At 39.0% G+C, this 25,965-nt stretch overlaps 1 protein-coding gene, 1 non-coding gene and 1 pseudogene across 2 annotated transcripts in view; 1 reads left to right on the top strand and 2 right to left on the bottom strand.

The window, feature by feature from the left end:
• Positions 1 to 25,965, bottom strand: part of BACH1 (BTB domain and CNC homolog 1) — a 106,501-nt gene that overhangs the window by 21,919 nt on the left and 58,617 nt on the right. The window lies entirely within an intron of this gene.
• On the top strand, positions 6,061 to 6,496 carry LOC132520691 (mitochondrial intermembrane space import and assembly protein 40-like; annotated as a pseudogene).
• On the bottom strand, positions 14,526 to 14,632 carry LOC132521444 (U6 spliceosomal RNA). Its single transcript, XR_009540891.1, has one exon. It is a non-coding gene; the product is annotated as a U6 spliceosomal RNA (small nuclear RNA).

Below are 25,965 nucleotides of genomic sequence, written 5' to 3'. Positions count from 1 at the left end.
AGAGCACTAGATCATGTATTACTAGAGGAATCTCATAATGGGTACATTCATTACATAATAAATGATTTGTGAGATTCTTTGCAATTCTAAAATGTTATGAGTTAGTAGTCCCTGGCTTTGGCCTAGCAGTGCCCTAAAGTCAGAACAGCTAGTTAAGTATCTAGTATAGTGCCCTAATACAGAGCGAGCATTTAAGGAATATTTGCCCCTCTCCTTCATGATTCTTCTGCCCTTAAATGCAAGAAGTTTTACGAGGCTGTCTTATCATTCAGCAACTGTACTGTATCTCCCCCTTATTTCATTCTTTTTGATTTATCATCTATCTGCTAATTAAGAAACAGAAGAGGAAAGAGCTGATTTTAAAAGTAACAAGTCCAAATTCAAATTTGAATCCAAGTCTATTGTCATGCAACTGTTATCATATCACAGTCAGTATTTCATATTTAAATTGGCTTTTCCAAGAATAGATCACTGGGATTTATAGCACTAATAGGGGAAGAAATTGTTTTCTGAGAAAAGATTAAAAATTGGCATTTGAGAGATATTCAGATCACTTCACTCACAGATGGATGGAATAGAAATTCTACCTACGTTAGTCAGACTGACCAGAAAAGGCATCTGCAGAAAAGACAATATTTAAGTTGATTTCCAACAGACAAGAAGTCAAACAAGGCAACAGTAGAGATAAAAGAACAGAGGGAACAGCATGTATGAACATCCTGAGGTGGGAAAGATGTGGATGTGTTTGAAAAAGAGTGGCTTTGGTGTAGTGATGGAGTAGTGCAGCCTGAGGTTGGAGAGATCAGCAGAGACAAATGAGGTAGATCTATAGAGCCATCCAGCTCTTGTAAAGAGTTTGAATTTGTTACAAATATAATGAAAAGCCACTTACAGTTTTTAAGGAGTGTTTAATTTATGTTCTAGAAGATGATCACTCTTGCTTGTGATGTGGAAATGGATTGTAGAGGAGCAAATGTGGAATCAGAGAGACATCAAAGAGATGTCAACATAGTCTGTGAAGGATGGGCTATGGCCAGGAGCCAAGAAGATGGAGAAAAGACAGAGTCAAGATATTTTGGGGAGTAGAATCAAGTGAAGTTACCAATGCTTTGGATAAGGGTTATGGGAAAAGAAAATCAGGACTGACTCAGGTTTCTGAATTGAGCAACTAAAGGATAATGTGCCATTTATTTGGATAGAACAGATAGGGGAGGGATTCACTTGCAGAAGAGAAATGAGAAGTTTTATCTTAGATGTATATGATTTAAGTGTCTGTAAGACATACAGGTTGAGCTATCAGGTAAGCAAAATTGTAATGGTGCTCAGAAAAAAAATTATCTAGGTTGGAGATATAAACTTTGGAGTCTTTAGTCATACTGATTTTTTAAAGACTGGGAATTAATAGGATCACTCAGGGAGAAAAATCAAAAGAAGAGAAGAGGATCCACAACTTAAACCAGAGGACTGCCAATACTTCAGAGGAGGCGTAGGAGCCAGCTGGAAAAGGAAACTGATGTAATAAGCCAGTGCATTTGGAAAACTAGGAAACAATAGTGTAATGATAGCCAAGAGAAGAGAGTGTTTCAGGAAGTAAATGGCCAGTCCCATCAAATGCTCAAAGGGTGGATAAGAGGAAACAGATGTGTAGATTGCAAATGGCTGTGTGACCATTGCCAGTGATCCTGAGACAAGAAATTTCAGTATAGTCGTGGGGCAATGTGGAAACCATATTAGAATGGATTAAAGAAAAGTTAAGGAGGTGGAACTAATACATTTAACAACTCTTGAGAAGTTTGGTTATGCAGGATAATGGGGAAATGAGTGAAACCAATCTTCAGGGAGCTATGGAACTAAGGTTTGATTGTTTGTTTTTGGTGTTGTTTCTAAGATAAAGTTGGAAAATTAGAATATGGTTACAAAACTGATATGGTAAAGAATGGAAAATTTGATAAAAGGAGAGTGGATAACCAAAGTGAAGTGTTTTTAAAGGTCAAAGAGCACTGGATCCATAGGATAAGGGAGGGCCTAGAATTGGCTAAGATGAAGAAAGGGCTCTCCATAATGACAGAAGGGAAAAAGTGAAGATAACTGCTGATGAGGGTAGTCTTTGTTAAGTTTGCATTAGAAATTTTAGAGTTATCATCTGAAGGCTTTTATTTCACTTAAGTATGAGGCAAGGTCAACAGCTGAGTGAGGGTAAAATAGGGAGGAGTTGTGGGTGGTTTGAGGAGAACATATAAAATCATTCTGGGAAATATAAGTGGGTTTCTGGGTCGTAGTATGTGCAAGTTGTGATTTTAGATAATCAAATTAAGGAAACATCAATTCAGTTATATATACTCCAGTAACATTCAGCTACTCAGACACAGGTGCAGAGAAGATGGGGGGTGTTGAGGTTTTACTAGACATGTGTGATGAAGATGAGAGTAGTAGAGGGGTTGAGACTACATGTGAGGGGGTGATTATAATGTTAGACCATGGAAGTTTAATGATGTACCTAAGAGAAAAAAAATAGAAGGAAACTCAACAAAATGTTTAAAGGGTACTTCTGAGTGGGGAGAATACAGGTGATTTTCATTTTCATCTTTATATGAGTCTTTATTCTCTAAATTTTCTATAAGAAGCATATTTTAGTTCTAAGTACATTATTTTAAAAATAACCAAAATGATATAAAAGCAGTTATATACTGAGCTTAAGAACAATCCTCTTAAAATTGAGACGGGAATCAGAAAACAAGTAACAATGGCAATAAGTACATACTTACCAAATGCTAGTGGACTAAATTATCCAATCAAAGGCATAGGCTGGCTAATTGGATTAAAAAACAAAAACAAGACCTACCTATATGCTTCTTACATAAGACCCTCTCCAGAGCTAAAGACACATACAGACTGAAAATGAAGGGATGGAATAAGATATTTCATGCAAATGGAAATGACAAGAAAGCAGGGGTCGCAATACCATATCAGGCAAAACAGACTTTAAAATGAATTCTGTAACAAAAGACAAAGAAGGGCATTATATAATGATAAAAGGATCAATAAAGGAAGAGGATATAACACTCATTAACAATAAAGGAAGAGGATATAACACTCATTAACAGATATAACACTCATTAACAAATATACAAAAAATTCTGTATTATACACATAATACAGAAGTATGTAAATATATAAAGCAGACATAACATATAACATATAACATATAACATAACATATAACAGACATAAAGGGAGAAATTGACAATATTACAATATTAGTAGGGGACTTTAACACCTCACTTACATCAATGGACAAATCATACAACAGAAAATCAACAAAGAAATAATAGTTTTAAATGACACATTAGTTCAGTTGAACTTAATATATATCTATAGGACATTCCATCCAAAAACAGCAGAATACACATTCTTTTCAAGTGCATGTGGCGTTTTCTCTAGGATAAATCACATGTTAGGTCACAAAACAAGTCTCAAAAAATTTAAGATGATAGAAATTATATCAAGCATTTTTTCCAATCACAGCAGTATGAAACTAGAAATCAATTACAAGAAGAATGGGAAAAACACAAAATGAAGAGATTAAACATGTTACTAAAAACCCCTCAATGAAGAAATCAAAGATAAAATCAGAAAATACCTTGAGGCAAATAAAAATGGAAACACAACTTTCCAAAACCTATGAAACATAGCAAAAGCAATTCTAAGAGGGAAGTTTACAAGGATAGAGGTCTGCCCCTAAGAAACAAGAAAAATGTCAAACAACCTAACTTACCATCTAAAGGAATTAGAAATAGAAGAACAAATAAAGCACAAAGTAAGCATAAAGAAGGAAATAATAACAATCAGAGAGGAAATAAATTAGAGACTAAAAAAAATAGAAAAGATAAAGCCAGGAGCTGTTTTTTTGAAAAGATAAACAAAATTAATAAACTTTTAGCTAAAGTCATCAAGAAAAAAAGAGAGGACACAGATAAACAAAATGAGAAATGAAAGAGGAGAAATAATAACTGGCATCACAGAGATACAAAAAAAAATCATAAAAGAATACTACAAACAGTTATATGCCAATGAACTAGTCAACCTAGAAGAAATGGACAAATTTCTAGAAACATACAACCTTCCAAGAATGAATCAGGAAGAAATAGACAACTTGAACAAACCAAAAACTAGCAGTGAAATTGAATTTATAATAATAATAAAAATTCCCAGCAAACAAAGTCCAGGAGTGGACAGATTCACAGGGGAATTCTAATAAACATGTAGAGAAGGGATAATACCTATCCTTCTCAAAATATTGCAAAAAATTGAAGAAGAGGTAACACTCCCAAATTCATTCTACAAGGCCACCATTAGCATAATACCAAAATCAAACAAAGACACTACACAAAAAGAAAATTACTGGTCAATATCTCTGACAAATATAGATGCAAAAATCTTCAACAAAACATTAGCAAACCAAATTCAACAGTATATAAAAAGGATTATGCACCATGATCAAGTGGGATACAAGGGATACATTCTAGGGATACAAGAATGGATCAACAGTCACAAATCAATCCGTGTGATACACCACATTAACAAAAGGAAGGATAAAAATCACATGATCTTCTCAATAGATGCAGAAAAATTCAACATCCATTCATGATAGAAACTCTTATCAAAGTTGATATAGAGGCAACATATATCAAAATAATAAAGGCCATTTATGACAAACGCACAGCTAACATCATACTCAACAATGAAAAGCTGAAAGCTTTTTATCCAAAGTCAAAAACAAACCACACATGCCCACTCTCACCAGTTCTATTTAACATAGTATTGGAAGTCTTAGTCACAGCAATCAGACTAGAAAAAGAAGTAAAAGGCATCCAAATTGGAAGGGAAGAAGTAAAACTATCACTATTTACAGATGACATGATACTATATGTAGAAAACCCTAAAATTTACACCAAAGGACTATTAGAGCTAATAAATGAATTCAGTAAAGTTTTAGGGTACAAGATTAATACATAGAAAGCTATTGCTTTTCTATACACTAATAATGAACAATCATAAATAGAAAGCAAGAAACTATCCCATTTAAAATCACATCAAAAAGAATAAAATACCTGGGAATAAATGTACCAAGGAGATGGAAGACCTTAACTCTGAAAACTATAAAACATTGATGAAGGAAATTGAAGATGATCCAAAGAAATGGAAAAATAGCCCATGTTCATGGATTGGAAGAACTGATATTGTTAGTGTCCACACTAACCAAAGCAATCTACAAAAATAACACAATACCTATCAAAATACCCATGACATTTTTCACAGAACTAGGACAAATAATCCTAAAATATATATGGAAACACAAAAGACCCTGAATTGCCAAAGCAATCTTGAGAAAAAAGAACACAACTGGAGGTATCATGATCCCTTACTTCAGACTATACTACAAAGCCACAGTAATCAAAACAGCATATTACTGTCACAGAAACAGACACATAGATCAATGGAACAGAATAGAGATCCCATAAATAAACGTATGCTCTTATCGTCAATTAATCTGCAGCAAAGGAGACAGAACATAAAATAGAGAAAAGACAGACTCTTCAAGTAATGGTGCTGAGAAAACTAGACAGATACATGTAAAAGAGTGAAATTAGAACATTTCCTCACACCATATATAAAAATAGATTCAAAATGGTTTAAAGACCTGAAACCATAAAATTCCTAGAAGACAACATAGGCAGAACACTTTTTGACATAAATCATAGCAATATTTTTTTGGATTTCTCTCCTAAGGCAAAGGAAACAAAAGAGAAAATAAATAAATTGGACCTAATTAAACTTAAAAGTTCTTGCACAGAAAAGGAAACCATCAGCAAAACGAAAAGACAGCCTACTAAATGGGAGAAAATACTTGCAAATGATATGACTAATAAGAGGTTAATATCCAAAATATATAAAGAGCTCATACAACTCAATATCAAAAAAAAAAAACCTGATTTAAAAATGGACAGAACCTGGAGGCCACCACCGCCATTGCTGTGCGGTCAAAGCACCAGCCTGCACCATGATCTACTGCCAGCAGGAAGGGAAGGATTGAATCATATTTGTCACCAAAGAAGACTATGAAACTCCAAGCAGATTGGAGCTGGTGGCCGATTGGAGCTGGGGTCTCTTCTCCTCATACAGACCCCAATGATCTGTATGAGGAGAAGAGACTGATCCTGCCAAATGGAGATATCAACTGGAACTGCCCATGCCTTGGGCGGATGGCCAGTGGTCCATGTGGGAAACTTTTCAAGGTGGCCTTTTCCTGATTCCTCTACAGCATGGAGGATGTCAAGGGGTCAGACTGTGTAGACCAGTTCCGGGCCATGCAGGGGTGCGTGCAGAAGTACCCGGACCTCTATTTCCAGAAGGAAGAGGAGAAGCCAAGGGATCGTTTAGAGGAAACAGCTGCCTCTGAGGCCACTGCAACCATAGAAGAGGAGGGGTCCAGCTAATGATGGCTCTGGGGTGCTGGGCTCCAGCCTCCTTCAGAGCAATATGAACCTCTCTGAGAAAGTGTCTTTCCTTCTGTTTTTCTGTGCACTGTAATGTACAAAATAACTTATTGTGCTGATCGGGGTCTTGGCCCCTTGACATATACACTGAAAAATGGGGTTGTGTGTCTGTGTGTCTCACATGGACATATCAGCAAATGTAGCTGCCACTTTTTAATTCGTTTCTCAGATTGTCCTGAATTTTGCCACTTTGAAATAATATGCTGAATAATCTCAGCAACCAAAAAATCATTATCTGGGAGTGTCTCTTGTGAGTGAGCTGATTTATTTTATTCATTGTATCCCTTTTAGTAGATTTTACACCCAGTTGGAAAGTGAAACAGAAACAAAACATCTTTCTTTAAAAATGTTGGAGTGGGACTATTTCTTGTAGAAGAGGAGGGATGATCAAAACTTAAGTACCTGAGGAAGCACTATGCTTCATTTCTGATACATTTTGCTTTCTAATTTTGCATTGAGCTCCAGGTTTTCTAGTTTGGAAAGCAGAGCTTTGGACCCTCTGAGTGACTCCCTTTGTAAGTGAAGAGAAAGGCTAGTTTTTGCTCTTCTTGTTATTCCAAAAGCCCTGGTTGGGGGTCTGTGTTCACACTGGCTCTGTCTCAGCCTGTTCAGATGCAATGTTCTTGAGAGGTGGGGACCTAATCATTACCAAAGTAGCACCGAGAGAGGAAACTGTGTCCATTAAAAGGAAAACATAATTTTTACCTGAAAAAAAAATGAACAGAACCATAAATAGACATTTTTCCCAGGAAGATATACAAATGGCCAACAAGCACATGAAAAGATGCTCAACATCGTTAATCATCAGGGGAATAAAAATCAAAACCACAATGAGATATCACCTCACACTGTCAGAATGGTTATCATCAAAAAGAACACAAAAAACAAATGTTGGCAAGAATATGGAAAAAGGGAACTCTCATACATTGTTGGTGAGAATGTAAATTGGTGCAGCCACTGTGGAAAACAGTATGGAGGTTTCTCAAAAAACTAAAAATAGAACTACCATATGACCCAGCAATTCCACTCCTGGGTTTATATATCCAAAAAAAAAAAAAAAAAAAAACTGTGCAATAATATGGATGAGTTGGAGGGTATTATGCTAAATGAAATTAGTCAGATAAAGACAAATACTGTACTATATCACTTATAAGTTGAAACTAAAAAATCAACTAGTGATATAACAAAAAAGAAGCACATTCACAGATATAGAGAACAAACTAGTGGTTACCAGTGAGGAGAAGGAAGGACTATATAAGGGTATGCGATTAAGAGGTACAAACTACTATGTATAAAATAAGCTACAAGGCTATATTGTACAATACATGGACTATAGCCAATAGTTTATAATAACTATAAATGAAGTATAACCTTTAAAATTGTGAATCATTATATTATACACCTATAACATATAATATTGTACATCAACTATACTTTAATTAAATAAATAAAAATATATGTGTGTATATATATATATATATATATATATATATATATATTGCTGGGCTCATTATTCTGAAATTAGATTAAGGTACAGAATCAAGCATTTATCTTGCCTCTCCTTTATAAACTGTTTTTCATATTAACCAGATAAAGAAGTCCAACTAATTCAGAAAGAACGATTGACTTAGAAAAATGTCATTTTGCAACCCCAGTGAAATAATGGATCTATACAATAATCCTCAATGGCTGCTAAGACCATTAGGAAAAGGTTGACACCTAAATCCCACTGATCAATCTTAGCATCACTAAAAGTGGGACAAACAGGTATTACATCCCTCTTGATGTGATACAATAGCAAGTACCCACACTGCCTGTGAAATATTCTTGCCTCCCCCAGCATAATTAAGCCTAAATTTCATGTTTTAGACTCAGCTACAAGTTAACAAGAAATATAGGACTGTAGAAACAAGTTAACCAATACCACAGAGATATAACCAAAACAGTCCAGGATGCAGAAAATCAACAGGAAAAATGACTCATTTTTTCAATAAATAAATGTCTTGGTTAAAAAAAAAAAAAGGAGAGGAAACTACTAAACGATAATAGAGACATAAGAGATAAATCAACAAATTCTATAAAGGACCTTGTTTGGGTCCTGATTGAACAAATAGGACAATTAACAAATTTTGAGACAATCGAAGAAATCTGAACACGGATTGGAATAATATTTCAAATAATAATTTTGTTAGGTGTGATAATACTATTGTGGTTATATTGTTCTAAAGCCTTTATCTGTTAGAAATGAGGTATTTATAAGTAAAATTTCTGTGGCCCAGGAGTGCAGACTGGTTAAACACAATTGGCAAAATATCGATAATTATTGGGGCTGGGTGATAGTACCATCACGATCTGCTTCCCTCTAATTCTGGATATGTTTGAAATTTTCTGTAATAAAATATTTTAAACAAAGTTGAAATGAAAAAGACTATGTGCCATGAAAATCTGAGTGTTGAGACCTGAGGCTTATAAAGTCCTTTCAGAACCTGAAATCACTTGCAATTTTATACTATGCAAGAACGATCCAAATATCAATGTGTATTGTTATTCTGCTGAACTAACACTTGCCCATTTGCCGTGTCTTTGTAAGAATTCATAATAACTGGAGCCATCCAGCAATCTGTGAAGAGCTTCTTGTCTTTACCATTTGGGAGGGAATAAACAGATTACTAGACGTGCTAAGTCATCCACACACCCCCATCTTTAAGCAGGTGAATGACTATGATGATGGGATTAAGCTTCACAACCAATTACACCATCTGACTCAGATTTCTTGAGACAAAACAGAAGAATAAGGAAACATAAGTAGTGTCTGGGTGCAGTCAAATGTACAAATATTTATCTAGCTACTCCACCACCGCACAGAGTTTTAATATGTAGTCTGAGAGCATAAACTGCAGATACCAATATTGTATGTGTGTCTGAGACATGACAATTTAGCAGCCCCTCTGGCACTTAAACCATTTAGGAGTTTCATTCCAATGAAATCCAAATGGGAGAAGCATCCAGAGGTCAGGAATACATCAGGCTTTCTCTTTCTCAATTCCCCTCTCACACCTTTGGGACCTGGGCTCATTCCAGAACACCCCGCAGCTTCCTCACAATGATCTACACCTGCAAGCTTTCCTATGTCCATACTCTGCCCCGGGCAAACCGTACCCCTACTACCACCTCCACCACCACCATTGCCACCACCTCTGACACACACACACACACACACACACACACACACACACACACAGAGCGGAATTCTTACTTCTTGTAATAGCAGTAGGTATCAATGTGTGGTCCTGAGACAGGGAGCAGCTGCATCACGTGGGAACTAGTTAAACATGCAAGTTCTTGGGCCCCATCCCAGACCTATGGAATCAGACGCTCTAGGGTAGCACTCCAAGTTTTAATAAGTCCTCCAGGTGACACCTGTGCACAGGAAAGTTTGTGAAAAGTAGAGGAGTGTCATGCCCACAAACGAAGGGTAAATTTGGGGGAACACTGCAGGTTCTTCTAATTCTTAAAAACCTAGGGCTGAGTGAGTAGGAGACATTCTCATTTTACACAAGAAGGAAAGTGAATAATTAAGAAATCAAAAGACACACAGTCAATGTGAATTCATTACAGAAAACATGGAGATGGGGTGAAACAGGCCAGATAATACAAAACAAGTGTTAACAAGTGTTAAATGACTGTTATTGTTTCAGCACATCTTCTAAATTGAGGTTAATTTAACATTGGTTTGCGTTGAGTCAATCTGTCAACAAGTGCTAATTGAACACCTTTGATGTCCTTTTCTTCAAAGCACACCAACCAATGGAGACACCCAGAAAGAGAGTATTTGGGGAATTCTCTGAAGGATTTAGGATTTAAATCACAATATGAGTAATGTATATGTATCTAAGTGATACTACAGTTAACTTTAAAGGGGTTACTAGAAAGTGAAAAAATTACAAGGGTATTCTCTCCTCTGCCTCTGTCTAGAGTATAGAAGAAAAATCTATATTTTTAAAGGAACAAACATAAGGGAAACAATGTCCAAAGACTGAATTTCTACTCTGCATCTCGGTTTAAATGTGAAATATATTGTTGCTAAACTCGGACTCAAAATCAGGTATGCCTCTTACTGAGCTCTGTTTACTGGGTACTGCAGAGAAGCCAGATCATGGAATCCAGTTCTTTGGAAAATCTCCAAGGAAAGAATTTCTAGAATGAGGATTCTGGAGTATGAATATGTGTGTTATGTTTCTAATTTCCCAGAATACATGTGATTTCTCATAATTAAAATGCCCAGGATTTTTCTTCTACTATGATTTTTATTAGGTTATAAAACTGGTGGGACAATTATTCATGTTAAAAAGAATTATTTTCAGTTTTAAGCTATCACCATATTTCAAACTCTTTTCAATTTCTCGTAATTGTGGTGAGACTGTATTTATAAATGTAGAATAAAGTCCCTCATATGATAATATTTCAAATACTCCCTGCCTTCTTTTTAATTAATAAACCCAAAAGTCATCTTTTGCAGAAATAACTGCCTTAAGCTTCAAAAAAATTTTCAGCTTAAAAGTAACAAAGTTCAACATTTTATGGTCAGCTGTTTTATTACAAATTCAGGTGGTAGTAGGAAAAATCAGAATATTGAACCCAAGACATTCAAAAGATGCTAAAGGGAACATTCTCCTCCCTCCACCCCGCCCACCTTAAACTTTTAAGGAATACAAAAAATTCTTATTTTCCCTCTCTACCATAACTTACTTAAATTTTATTGAAGGCCTTTATTATTATTATCATATCTAAATAGTTAGAATTGACTTTATTTCTGTGGAAATAAAGACCAACCAAATGAGAAAAAACAAAGGCTATTTTTTCAGAACCCGGATAAGAAGTGAGTCAGCCACTGTCACTTGCATCTTGGCAAAGATGCAAAGGCAGGCAGAGGAGTAGGAAAGCTTGATTGTACAAAAAAGGGAGGCTTCACGTGTACCCTGATTGGAGGCTGTGGGCTTGGGGAAGCTGGAGGTGCGATAACTCACAGCAAGGTACCTTATGTGATTGGTTAGGGGTGTACAGATTTGTTTTTCTCTAGTTGGTCCTAAGTTGGAAGGATTTAATCAAATCCTGCCCATTTGGGGCTGGCTGTTACAGAAGTTACTGTTTAGCTTCTTAGATTGTTATTAGAGATAGTAGTCTGAATTCTAACAAGTCTGACTTATGGCAGGCTGGCTTCCTGGACTGTTTATTGTCAATGAAAGGGTTGGTTTCCTTGGCAGGTTGCTGTAGGTTGTGGGTCAGAGTTCTATTTTTATATAGGGTCTGGCCGTTGTCTGTTTCTATGTTTAGTCTCTCATTTCCAAGTTAATTATAATTTAATGAGTAGCTGCAATATTGATGTAGTTCAGATCCAGAATGGGGTGCCCACCTCTGTGGAAATTTAGGCCCAGCAACCAGAGGAGGTATCGTACAGTTCCCACAGGTATGAGGGCCTCTCCAAGCAATGACAACCTGGGATCATTTAAGAGACAAATTGGAGTGAATAGCCCCTGGACAGAGACGGGACCACAAGGAAAGGTTTGAAAAGAGTAAGGCACAGGCAGATGCTTTCTAGGAAGCAACAGTAAGATAAATCAACAAAGCCAGCCATCTTACTCTATTTTTTTATACTGCACAGTTTTCATTATTTTATTTTTTTCATTACTTTTTATTGGAGCCTAGTTGATTTACAATGCTGTCTTAGCTTCTGCTGTACAGCAAAGTGAATCAGTTATACATATACATATGTCTTCCCCTTTTTCCAAAGAGCTGAGGCAGAAGTACAATGTTTGCTTCATGCCCATCTGAAAGGACGAAGTTCAGGTTGTGCGAGGGTGCTACAAAGGGCAGCAAATTGGCAAAGTGGTCCAGGTTTCCAGGAAGAAATATGTCATCTACACCATACGAGTGCAGCAGCAGAAGGCTGATGGCACCACTGAGCATGCGAGTATCCACCCCAGGAAGGAGGTTATCACTAAACTAAACGGGGCAAAGACCAAAAAAAGATCCTTGAGCGTAACGTCAAATCTTGCCAAGTAGGAAAGGAAAAGGGCAAATATAAGGAAGAAACAATTGAGAAGATGCAGAAATAATCTTTTATATGACTTTCATTAAAAACTGTTAAAATGAAAAAAAATTTTAATTAAAAATATAGTAAGACATTTTAAAAAACAAAACAAACAAAGCAAACAAACAAAGCCAGCAAAAACTCTAAGACATGAGACAAGATAGCAGACTGAAAATGGGAGAGTGCGTGCCTAGATCAGAAACAGTGCCTAGTGCGTGCCTAGGCTCAGAAACAGATTTCAAAACCACTCAGCATACCCAACAAAACTAATCTACCAGCAAAATGGCCCAGAGGTCTGCCTGTTTGGGACCCCTGTCCAATCTGATATTCAGCCTGTATGCACTGGTTTGACCATACCAATTGGTCAGTTCCCCATTCCATCATGGTGCCCAAGACAACTGGTCATTAAATATGTATTCTGAATATTACCCCCACCTGAAAGTGCGAGAGTCTGGAGGTACCCCCAACTAGTGGTTACGAAGAATAAACGATTTCAGATGTAGTTTTGCAGGTATGCTGTTTCCTTTCAGTTTAGGTGCTGGGTAACTTGTCTCAAGCTTGATCTGAGCTGGGAAGGCATGAAAACCTGAAAGAAGAAATCAAAGAAAAGTACCCCTAGTGAGAAGAGGGTACTCTTCTCTTCATGAATGAGGGCCATGAGGAAGCTATGAAATCACACATCTATGTCAACTGCACAGGTTGGAGGGCAAATCACTGGGGTCTGTGGTCATGGAAGGGAATATGTCAACACTGCAACTGAAGCCACTGCAGGAGCTTCAGAAATGGGAGCCCAGGACAGAGCAGAGAATAAAGAGGATAAAGAAGGGCATTAATTTTTTTTAACATCTTTATTGGAGTATAATTGCTTTACATTGTTGTGTTAGTTTCTGCTGCATAACAAAGAGAATTAGCTATGTATATACATATATCCCCATATCCCCTCCCTCCTGAGTCTCCCTCCCACTCTCCCTATCCCACCCTTCTAGGTGGTCACAAAGCACCGAGCTGATCTCCCTGTGCTATGCGGCTGCTTCCCACTAGCTATCCATTTTACATTTGGTAGTGTATATATGTCAATGCCACTCTCTCACTTCATCCCAACTTACCCTGCCTCCCTCCCCATGTCCTCAAGTCCATTCTCTACATCTGCATCTGTAAGGAAGGGCATTAATTCTGATAGCTTCAGCAAGAGAACTGCCACCCCCACTGATAACGTGAGTTACCCCCTTGACTCGGCCAAGAGGTCATGGTGATGGACATTCCAGGGGTACTTCTGGGTGTGTGGTCAGAGCAGAGACACTGTTCTTACCATTTCATATGTTAATTTGCCCCTGCCCCTGTCCAGGGTAACATCTGCTGTTAAAAAAGAGGGGTGGACATTTAATGTACCTTTTTTACCATTTGAATTTTTCACAATAGTTAAGCCTATTTCTATGGTGGTAAATTAACAGATGTTATTTGGGGAAAAAATATCTAAAATTCACATATGACATACCACAAGTATGGTAAATTGTTTACTAAAATGGCTAAATAATATAAAGGCAGGTTTTTTTTAATATAGCAGGTTCTTATTAGTTATCTATTTTATACATATTAGTGTATGTATGTCAATCCCAATCTCCCAATTCATCGCAAGTGCCCCCCTTCCCCCCCTTGGTAACCATAAGATTGTGCTCTACATCTGTGACTCTATTTCTGCTTTGCCAGTAAGGTCATCTGTACCATTTTTCTAGATTCCACATATAAGCAATATTATACAATATTTGTTTTTCTCTTTCTGACTTACTTCACTCTGTATGACAGACTCTAGGTCCATCCACGCCTCTACAAATGGTACTATTTTGTTCCTTTTTATGGCTGGGTAATATTCCATTGTAAAAAAATGTGGAATGCTTCACGAATTTGTGGGTCATCCTTGCGCAGGGGCCATGCTAATCTTCTCTGCATCGCTCCAATTTTAGTATATGGGCTGCCGAAGCAAGCACCCAACTTAACTCTTTGAAGTATGGATAGGGTAGATGATGTGGATCTCTCGTCCCACGTGCAGTGGGGTGTCGATGATACTAATTCTGTTGTCTCAAAATTGGCGACCAAGACCAGGAGCAGAAAGCGAAGACACATCAAGCACCTCCCACTCTAAGAAGAGCTGCCAACAGCTGGAGGCATGAACCCCTCCAGGACGTTTTAATAGACCAGACTTAACCAACTGTACTGCTTTCAACCATTCCCCCCACCCCAAACAAGCAGAAAACCAGGAAGAGAAGAAGGAGGAGAGGTTCCTTATTGTGAGTCATCAGTAGAGAGTTGAGAGCCTCGGTGTTTTCCATGGAGGAAGAAAAAATGGGGAGCTCTCATAGACAGTAGGGGTGTCAGAAACAAGAGGAGACAGGCATCTCGAATCACAGGGAGACATCAGCTCATGGAGCAGACATGCTGATCTGCCCACTCTCTGAACATCTCTGAGCAGAGGAGAGGAGAGCCAACAGGGCAGAGAGAGAGACCAGCAGTGGGGAAACCAGCCCTCCTACCACTTGGTATTTGAAGGAAACCTGAGTCTTCAGTGACTCAGGTGGACACTGCAGAAGGTAGCTGGGCTTAAGCTGTCTTATTGTACCCCAAACAAGAGGGCCACGTACAGGGTGGATGTCCCAAGCAATGGGAAACAGCAGGGTGTACTGCTGGTGGTGAAAGCTGCGGTGGCATTCAAAGAGGTTGAGCTAGAGTTAGTCTCCCTTGTTAAGGCATTGGATGGAAACAAGATGTGGAGCCCTGTCCCGATCCTGAAAGGTTCATGAAGAACTCACACATGTACCCCAAGAAGGAAGCAGCCTGGGATGCCTGCCCTCAGTGGGCATCTCTACTTGGTCCATTTCAGCCTAAGAAGCAATAGCCAAGAGATGGCCAATGCACACCAGGAATGACAGATTCGTCCCTTTCCACCTCCCCTCTGCAATCAAGGAGAAAGGTGCCCCAAGAAATCGGGGATAAGGAGTGAAAAAGCAGACCAAGCTTTCTCCCTCCTCTAAGTCTCCTTGGGAAAGCATGGCCAGTGCTGGGAGGAGGGGAGGGGATAGATGGATCTGAAATGGATATTCTAAACTTGACCTGCTTTTTTTAAATATTCAGAAGTAAATAGAAAACGTATGGAACTCTGTGAGTACAAGGCAGCATTTTCCTCCCAAAATGAATAAATATCTGCAGGTTTTAAATTGCAAGAAGAGCCCTCCTGCAGTGAGGGATGTGGCCCTGAGGTCAGGGAATCACAGTGATAAACCAGGAGCATCTAGGAAGTGAGCCCCGCACAGGATTTCAATTCCAGGACACTCCTTCCTTGGACTTCAGGAAAAGTAAACTAGCAAAGTTTAAATAATTTCTCTCATAGTTTCTCCAACACTTGAATAAAAAGTTTGAGATAAGTGAGGGACTGAGTCATAAAAACAAAAACAGAGGGGAACAGATCCCCATCATGCTCACCATCATCTCTGGGATTTTGCAGAAGTGGGAAGATTGCATTAGAAGGTGTCCTGAGCCCCCAGCCCCACTAGGAGGGCAACAAGTAGGTATCTGCTTTGGCTCAGAAAAGTCTGGGGAGAAAAAAGCAGCCTGGAGAATAGGTAAGAGGACCCTGCAAGAGCAGAGAAAACTCCCCACTCCAGTGAATACACTAGAGCAGTGACTTTCAAACTCCTTGTACCAAAAGCCACAGTAAAAAATACATTGTACATCATGACCCTATACACATGTATATGCATAACTGAGCAAAGTTTTATAAAACAATATTACTCACCATGTGCAATGAATGGACACAGGTTGTTTATATTCTGTTCTGTTTTGTTTTTTTTAATGCTGGTCACAGATCATATAAATTGATTTCTGTGGTTCTGAAGAACCTAGTGACAGGAATAAAGACGCAGACGTAGAGAATGGACTTGAGGACAAGGGGAGGGGGAAGGGTAAGCTGGGACGAAGTGAGAGAGTGGCATGGGCTATATACACTACCAAGTGTAAAATAGATAGCTAGTGGGAAGCAGCCGCATAGCACAGGGAGATCAGCTTGATGATGCTCTGTGACCGCCTAGAGGGGTGGGATTGGGAGGGTGGGAGGGAGGGAGATGCAAGAGGGAGGAGATATGGGGATATATGTATACGTATAGCTGATTCACTTTGTTATACAGCAGAAACTAACACACCATTGTAAAGCAATTATTCTCCAATAAAGATGTTAAAAAAATTGATTTCTGGACCCTAGTAGTCTACAAGCAGCAGTATAAACAACTCTCATTAGAAGGAGATGACCCTTAAAAGGGAGGGGAGAGTTTAGGTAACACAAGCATGAACAACATTTGTTTTTTCTCTCCCAAATATGCCTCCCACATTCACAGCTCCTTCTATATCATCAGATTGGAACCATATATTCCTGATAACCTACTTTCCAGATGAGCTCTCTCCTCTGGAGTTCACATCTCTCTACTTGTTCTCTTATCTAACTATCCTCCATGCCTTTCTAGCTCTACCCACTGTAGATGTGGATTGGACGCCTCAATACTATCTCCACTAATTAAATACTTTGCAAGCCCTTAAATATCCAACAGGTACAAATAATTCACAGGGCATTCTTAACAAGCATGCCTGAACAATAACAATAGTGAGTAACATTTACAGAACGCAAGGATGTGTCAATCACTGCTCTCAGCTTTATCAATCTATATCTCTCTATCTGTAACCCTTATAATCATCCCACAAATAAGGAAACAAAGGCCCAGGAAGGTTAAGTAAGGACACAAAGCTGTCAAGTGGTATACCTATGCTTTGAATACAGGGGTTCTTGGAAAACTTGCAGGTCATAGAAAAGCATGGACACAAAGGATAAGTTTGACCTTTCAGTGGGGGGGGGAAGAGGGTCATGAGATATGGAGCACTGGTGGGTCTCATGCAGAGCCTCTTCCGGGTTTTATGCTCATGGTAGAATAACCCTTCTGTACCAAAGGGTTCCAACCAAGAGACTTCTTGCTCTCTCATGAAGACAAACTGGTTTCAGTTTCAGTCACAGTTCCTACTTTGTAAGTCAAATCTTGAAATAATTTTATCCCCACAAAACAGAGAAGCAAGATACACATCCTGATAGCATTTGGATTTGTTAACGACCTTCTCCTACCATTTTCACCTGTTTCAAGAATTTTAGCACCTGGGTTACTTGGAATATTGACTAGGAAAATCTTTCTCAAGGGCAGGCCTCTCTGAGAGAATATTCTCATAGGTCCCTGGGACTGGTCCTCAGTTTTGCTAGTTTAATGTGAAAGGAGTAGACTCCAGGGGCGCATAAATCATGTTTAACCAACAATGCTAGATCCTTCAATTAGGATGATATTCTTTTCCTCTCCTCCAGGGGGCACCATTTGCACAGAATTCAATATGAATGGCACCCTCAGGGATTAGGCAAAGCGGTGGTCCTGAAAAATAGTCCTGCTTGAAACCATCCTTCAGATATCAGACAGCTGGAAAACAAAATAAGTTAATCAAATAAGCTAACTGAATTAACGTTCACGAGGTTGCTTGGTGTCCAGAGAATCAGAAGGAAAGGTAGAAACTGACCCTTTCATCACTTCTTCCCTTCAGAGGGAAACTGTCAGATATATTTTCTGCCCCATTAATAAATGCTTCTCTTCTGACCAACCGCCTATGATAGGCATATTCTCTCTAGACTGTGTTAGTTTTACTATTAGTCAGGACTTATTCTGAACCATTCTCTCTAAGGTGAGTTTGTAGATATCTGATTTCATTCTCATTATGCTGATTTTCACAACAAATTCTGAGGTCCCGAATGTAGCAGTGGTTCTCACAGTGTGGTCCCTGGGTACCAGCAGCAGCATCACTTGGGAACCTGTTTAGAAGTGCAAATACTTGGGCCCAAACCCAGACCCAAATCAGACAGACTCTCCAGGTGTGGTACCAGACATCTGTGTGTTTACAAGTCTTACAGGTGATTCTAACACATGCTAAACTTTGAGAACCATTGCCTTAACATACAGTTTCCAGTCCAACCGATACCAGAAATAACTATGAGCTTTTTAAAACTATAGGTGCCCTGGATTCTCCCAGAGCCACTGGGAGAGTAAAAAGAGCTTTGGAATCAAAAGGATCTAGGTGGAAATTCTAGTTTTGTCACTCACCAGTGTGCGCCTGGTTGATGCTCCATTTTCTCATCTCTAAAGCGAGGGTAGTAGGACCTTGCCTCATGGGAAGGTATTGGAGGTAAGATGCAACACATGCCTCATATAGAGACTGACAGCAAATCTTCTTCCTTGGCCTCCATCACAACTGGAATTGCCTTTGCCCAGCCTGTGAGGTTGCAGGTCAGGTCTTATCTCACCCAGAATCACAAAACAAGAGCTGCCAGAAGCTGATTTCCAAAGTTTCACAAATAGCCTAACATTTTGACAGCAGTTACTGGGGGTTTTGCCATGACTCAGTGGGAACAACACGGCCCTGAGATTCCCATGGAGCTATTTCAAACTCTAGATTGATGAGTACAGGAGGAGTCCCTATGAAGCAATATTTACCAACTGAGAGCATTATAATTGTTAAAGTAGCTCTTGTGAGCCAGATCACATTCCTGCTGACAACAGGGAGGCAAAGAATTCCAATGGTTGCCTAGAAAATTGAGTGGAAGTTCCCCAAGTTACCTGCCACACACAGGTTTGTTTTTCCTTAATTATCTAGGTAATTGCTTTGGTTCCTCTACTTGCCTTTACCAAGAGACACCTGGGCAGAAGAGCGAGTATCTGTGGGGCTGCCCTGCTGGGTAAAGGTTCAGGTTGCTCACCCCAGTGCAGAGACCTCCTCCAATGTCAGTGGGAGTGCCTATGAACTCCCCCTCCACTGGAACTAGTGAGGCCTTTCTAGTCAATCTGGGTCCCTGCTCTTGTGTATTTTTTTTTTTTTTTTTTGCGGTACGCGGGCCTCTCACTGTTGTGGCCTCTCCCGTTGCAGAGCACAGGCTCCGGACGCGCAAGCTCAGCGGCCATGGCTCACGGGCCCAGCTGCTCCGCGGCACGTGGGATATTCCCGGACCGGGGAACGAACCCGTGTCCCCTGCATCGGCAGGCGGACTCTCAACCACTGCGCCACCAGGGAAGCCCTGCCTTTCATCTTTTTAAGCACTATGACCCCTTGCCATGAATTAATAAGAACAATAGATGTAGTCAGGGTTCTCCAGAGAAACAGAAACAGATTAATAGAATATGTGTGTCTACACATATATACACACAGGTTGGGACCCATTTCTAGAGATGGAGTGGGATCCATGTCACCCACAGCACCTGGTTTGTGAATGGGGGAGGAGGGAGCTTCTGCAGTGTCCGCAGAAAGGTACATTATGTGCTGGAGAGACAACCAATAGAAGCGCACTACTGCCCGATGGCAAGAAAGTGTCAGGGTCTTTTCCCCTTTGATTCATTTCCTTCTGTGAAGTGGGGAGCCCAGATAATTAAAGGGAGAAGAAATGAAAATAATTTGAGAAACACTTCATCCCACCTACAAAACACTCATTCTCATCTATGCAGTTATTTACAGTTTTCAAAGCACTTTCTCAAACAGCACCGGACCCGCATTATAGCAGCTCTAGGGAGACAGCCTAGTGGGTAATATTATCCCCGCTAGAGACCTGAAGCAAATCAGCCTTCTTTACTCACTGCTCAGGATGTGCCCCTCTCATGCTCACTGAAGAGGAAACTCCCAGCCTGTCTGCATGGGAGCGAAATACTAGGAGATTCCATGAGAGGAGGCTGGGAGACTGAGTGGTGAGAACAGAAGGGAAAATGCAGAAAGAGGAGAAGAGGTTCAAGGTAGGAAAAGAAAAGCTGCAGAGTGATGGAACAAACTGCCCACTACCAACAGCAGGAACTGTATTTCTTTCCACAAAATGGGTGACTTAAGCAACAGAAATTTATTGTCTCACAGTTCTGGAGGCTAGAAGTCCACGATCAAGGTGACAGCAGGGTCAGTTCCTTCTGAGGGCGGTGAGGCAGAGGCTGTTTCACGCCTCTCCTCTAGCTTCTGGTAGCTTGCCAGCAATCTTTGGTGCTCCTTGGCTGGTAGGCCCATCACCCCCTTCTCTGTCTTCATCTTCACATGGCGCTCTCCCTGTGCGAGTCTGTCTTCAAATTCCCCCATTTTATAAGGACATCAGTCATATTGGATTTGGACGCATCCTAACGGTCTCATTTTAACTTGATTACCTCTGTAAAGATCTCATCTCCAAATAAGGTCACCTCCTGAGGTACTGGGGGTTAGGTCTTCAACATCTGAATGTTGAGGGGACACAATTGAATCCATAACAGATTCTAAATCTCTAGAGCTGAGCTGGATATCACAGTGCCCACTGGCCACACGTGGATATCAGGCACTGGACATGAGGCTAGTCCGAACAGAGATGAGCTGTGAGTGTAAAATAGACACCAGAGTTCAAATACTTAAGAGTGAAAAAGAGAATGTAGTATACCTCCGTTGTCTTTATATTGATTACCCGCTAAATACTTTTGATATATTGGGTTAAAGACACTATAATACAGAATTAAGATTAATTTCCTCTCTTCTTGCGTTTTTCAATGCGGCTCCTAGAAAATTTACAATTACACATACAGTTCATATTTGTGGCTTGCCTTATATTTCTGTTGTACAGCACTGTTCTAGAAAGAGAAATTCACCAGGTCCCTGACGCCTGATCACCTCGTGAGAAGATTTTCTGAACTTCTCACATAGTTCTCTGACAATGATGGCAACATTAAGCATTTGAATCACTCGAAATGTGACATAGAGTAGACGGTAAACATCAAACTTTATACCTGTACAGCGTACTCTAAATGTGAAATAAGTTTTTGTCTAGCCTAAGTGACAGAAGATATATTTGATCAATAAGGATCACACTTTATTTTTTATTACTAAGAACTCAATTTGGAACAGGCCACCCAATATCATCTTATAATAGTAGCTCCTGTTTAAGGTATTCACTTTTTCATTTACCTCGTGTGAGAAAAATGAGGCTGCATAGCAAGGGTGCCTTTTATTAACGATTACATGGGAATGGTACCAGTCCTTATTAAAGATGGTTTTCCAAGTGAGGTTTTGCATATGCTCCATGCAGATCAATCATGGGTACCTTAGTGAGGTCACATCAGTGTAGATGGATTTTGCTTTATGAAATGCACGGGGTTATAAATACTCTGACCTTGTTTATAAAGGAAGCCGGTTAGTTCACTTAATGAAGACATTAATTTGCCAATCAGCTTGGACTGATTATTCATTAGCTGCTATTTCCTGACCAACAGCTCTGACTTACAAACGCAGCCATTTGTAGGCAGTGGTGTGCTGCCACCTACGGCTGGAAAGAAAAAAGGATAAGGTGCAGAGAGTTCTGAGAAAGCCACAACTATTGAAAAGAGTCAGAGTATGAATAAAAAAAGGCTAGAACAAAGTATACTACTGTGGACCTTTCCCCATGTTAAAATCATTGTAAGACATTGACTTATTTGCAAGCAAAATAAAACCTAGATGAAGTAAGCCATAAATGTCACAACTGCAAAGTCTTAACCCAATTATTCTTGGTGGGGCTGGTGTCATAAGATCAACAGTACTGATAAGTCAAACAGTGTAAGATCTACTATAATCACTTTCCAAGTAGGCCACTGCTTGTATTTCCCAGAACTCACCTTGGGATCATTTTTTTTTTTCACTCTTCAGGCCTTTTCTCTACTCTAGGACAGCACCTTTGGCAACACTCCGCAAATATTTTTGGATTCCAGGCATTGTCCTGGATACTTGAGATGCAATGTAGACGAGGATTTGTGTGTAAATCTCCTGCCCTTGAGATGCTTACATTCTAGTGGAGTGAGACAGGTAATAAACATGAAGCAAAAGAAATAAGCCAATTCTCTAGTATGTTGGAAGGTGACAGGAAAGAGAAAATGAAGGACAAGATACAGAGGTTGGAGGTGGGATGGTAGGATGGAGGTAGGGTGCAATCTTGACTAGAGGAGCCTCACTGAGAAGGTGATACTGGGTAAGTGTCACCTGGAAAGGTGTTCTTAGAGGTAGCTGCAAGAAGAGAATTCTGGGAAGAGGGACCCCTTGGACCAAGGCCCCATGGAGTGGCAGTGTCTGGTGTGCTGAGAAAGAAGAGGCTTGTGGAGCTGGGGACACAAAAGAGGAGGAGAGCTGGGGGATGAAGCCAGAGGGGAGGGGAGGGAGCCCATCACAGCAGGCCTTGGGGACCACCATCAAGATCTCAGCTTTTAGCTGAGTGAAATATAACTTCCTGCTTTTTTTACATTTCTGGCTGACTTACCCTTAAATTTTTCTCTTTCTGGTTTTTGTTTTTAAAATCATGTTTGATAGTTTTATAGTGGTGGTGGTGGTTATTGTCTCAAGATTCATGCGTACCCATGAAAGCAAATTGGAATAAATAAGAATGTGTTCACCTTTCACGGACTTCTTTTCATTATTTTCTATTCTATTCATTATTTTTCTATTCACATTATTTTTCTACTCATATTTCTTATGCATGGTTATAATCATTCTCGATACATGTGTCTTGCTTTTATGTTTAGTATGTCACGAGCACTTTTCATGTTATTCTATGTTTATTATAAACAGCTTATTAGCTTACTAAAACTCCTAAAAGAGGATAATATCTACCTTTTGAGGTTATTGTGAAGATTAAGTGAAAAAATCATGAAAAGAGCTGAATGTAGTGTCTGGCACAGAATAAACCCTCAATAAACTTAGCTTTGAGTAGATGTACAGGGATTCACTTTTTTTCCATTTCTAAAGGTTTATTCACTACTATTTACTAGGCTAAATAATGCTATGATGAACTACTTGGTCCATAGAGGAATTTGTAGGATTAATTTATGGCTAAAGTCTATTAGATCGCAAACTGCTTTCCCAAGCCTTCAGAACCTTGAGAAAATAAATTTCTATTATTTATTTTTATTATTTATTTATTTCTGTTATGTAAACCTCCTACTCTGTGGTCTTTTGTTACGATAGCCCAAGCTGACTAATACACACTTCTTCCCATTCAGGAATGTGGTACGGTGCTCCATTTATTTAAATTTTCCTTTACAACTCTCTAAAACAGGTTTTAAATTTATTTTGAGTAAGTTCCAGCCATTTCTCACCAGAATTTTATTTCTAGAAATGGCTATTTTGCTTTTATCATTATGTATTGGAAATCCTTTTTATCAGGATATTTTCTAGCCAGTTACTGGAGATAAATAGAAAACCTTCTCATTTAATATATCTCATATCTAGCCAGCCACCTTACTGAACTATTATATGTCATAAATTCCTGTAAAAGCTAACAAGGAATTGGAGAATAAATTATTTAACAGAAATTATATTAAAAGCACATTGCTCTCTACAGTTCTATGTAGTCAGAAGTAGGCCTCAAATTTTCTCTTACAAGCAAAAAATATTAAAGGAGGAAACAAAATCCATTCTAAGTTAGTATAACTAGTTGTAATTAATTCTTCCTACTTCTAAAATCTTCCTTACTACTGAAAAGCAATTTCTCTAATAGAGCCTCAATAAGAGGACACAGCTTTCTCATAAAAGAAACTGTTTTTTTGTTTGTTTATTTGTTTATTTTTTTAGGTGTTCACTGTGGCATTGTTTAAAATAGAGAAAAAACTGGACACAATTTATATATCCATCCACACAACCGCATAATTTAAATACAAAGTACAATGTAATATTATGAAGCAGTTGTTTAAATTAGATCTCTCTATATAATATGTATATATCTTTATAATATAATGTAGGGACTTCCCCAGTGGCGCAGTGGTCAAGAACCCGCCTGCCAATGCAGGGGACACGGGCCAAGCCCTGGTCCAGGAAGATCCCACATGCCTCGGAGCAACCAAGTCCGTGCGCCACAACCACTGAGCCCAAGCACCGCAACTACTGAAGCCCGCACGCCTAGAGCCTGTGCTCCGCAACAAGAGAAGCCACCGCAATGAGAAGCCTGTGCACCACAATGAAGAGTAGCCCCCGCTCACCACTAGAGAAAAGCCTGCACGCAGCAAGGAAGATCCAACGCAGCCAAAAATAAATAAACAAATTAATTAATTAATTAAAATAAATATATATATATATAAAATGTAGAATGAAAAAAGCAACAAGCAGAACAATAAGAAAGAAACTGTTTTTTAAGAGCCCATGACCTAACCCCTTCAAACCAAAGGACTGCAGTATTTCTTTTTGAAATTTCTAGTTATCTTGGAGTTTCCGGGGAAAAGCTAAATTCAGAATCTTAATTCAAAACAAAGTTATGGTATACATATACATCACCCAATTTTTCTGTAATAGGAGGTTTTTCTGTAACTTGGGCTCAAAATATTCAACTTACTCAGCTCCTACATAAAGAAATGCCTAGAAATTTTAGCTAATTCCTCTACCAAATCAACTAGTCCACATTTCAGTTGCTTTCTCCTGTGATGATGCAGTTAGTAGACATTCCATCAACTCCCTAAAACTACACCCACACTCCCTCATTCCCCCAAAATGGAAAGCCCAGTCTTACAAACATCATGGTGGTTTCCTGGAGTCATTCAGCTCTCTTCCTCCTTCCAATGTCATGAGTCCATGGGATGGAGAAGCACATCCATGCAGGAGTCTTCCTACAGGGACTTGTCTATGTTTGCAGCAATTGCAGTGCCTAAAAGTGGACACAAATCCCCTCTCCTGAAAGGATGCAGGAGTTAGTGGATAAGAATACATAGCAATACAGAAGTCAACGGAGAAATACACGTAACTGCTTTTCTCCTTATTTTAACCCAATAATTCACCCTGTATATTCATTAAATTTACTCATCTGCATCCCATATCCCCCCAAAAAACTATATTAATTTGGATTTTATTTATAATTCCCTATGAAAGACATACTGATGTTTTTGTTTTGTTATCTATACTTGTAACAGTAAATATATCATAATTTTTTAAAGTAATTAATACTAGAACCACCCTTATTTTAAAACCCCATTGAAATAGGAGAGAAATAGGTGAGGGAGATTAAGAGGTGCACACTTCCAGCTACAAAATACATGAGTCATGAGTATGAAATGTACAGTGTGGGAAATACAGTCAATAATAATGTAATACCTTTGTGTGTTGACAGATGGTAACTAGATTTTCATGGTGATCATTTTGTAGTGTAGGGGAATATTGAATCACTGCTGTACACCAGGAACTGTGTAGTGTTGTAGGTCAATTATACTTCAAAAACAAACAAACTCGTAGAAAAAAGAGATCAGATTTGTGG

The sequence above is a fragment of the Lagenorhynchus albirostris genome, chromosome 5 (assembly GCF_949774975.1).
Source record: "Lagenorhynchus albirostris chromosome 5, mLagAlb1.1, whole genome shotgun sequence".
In the NCBI taxonomy this organism is placed as follows: Eukaryota; Metazoa; Chordata; class Mammalia; order Artiodactyla; family Delphinidae; genus Lagenorhynchus; species Lagenorhynchus albirostris.
The sequence above is the reverse complement of the archived record's forward strand: the minus strand, read 5'-3'. Positions and strand labels throughout refer to the sequence as shown.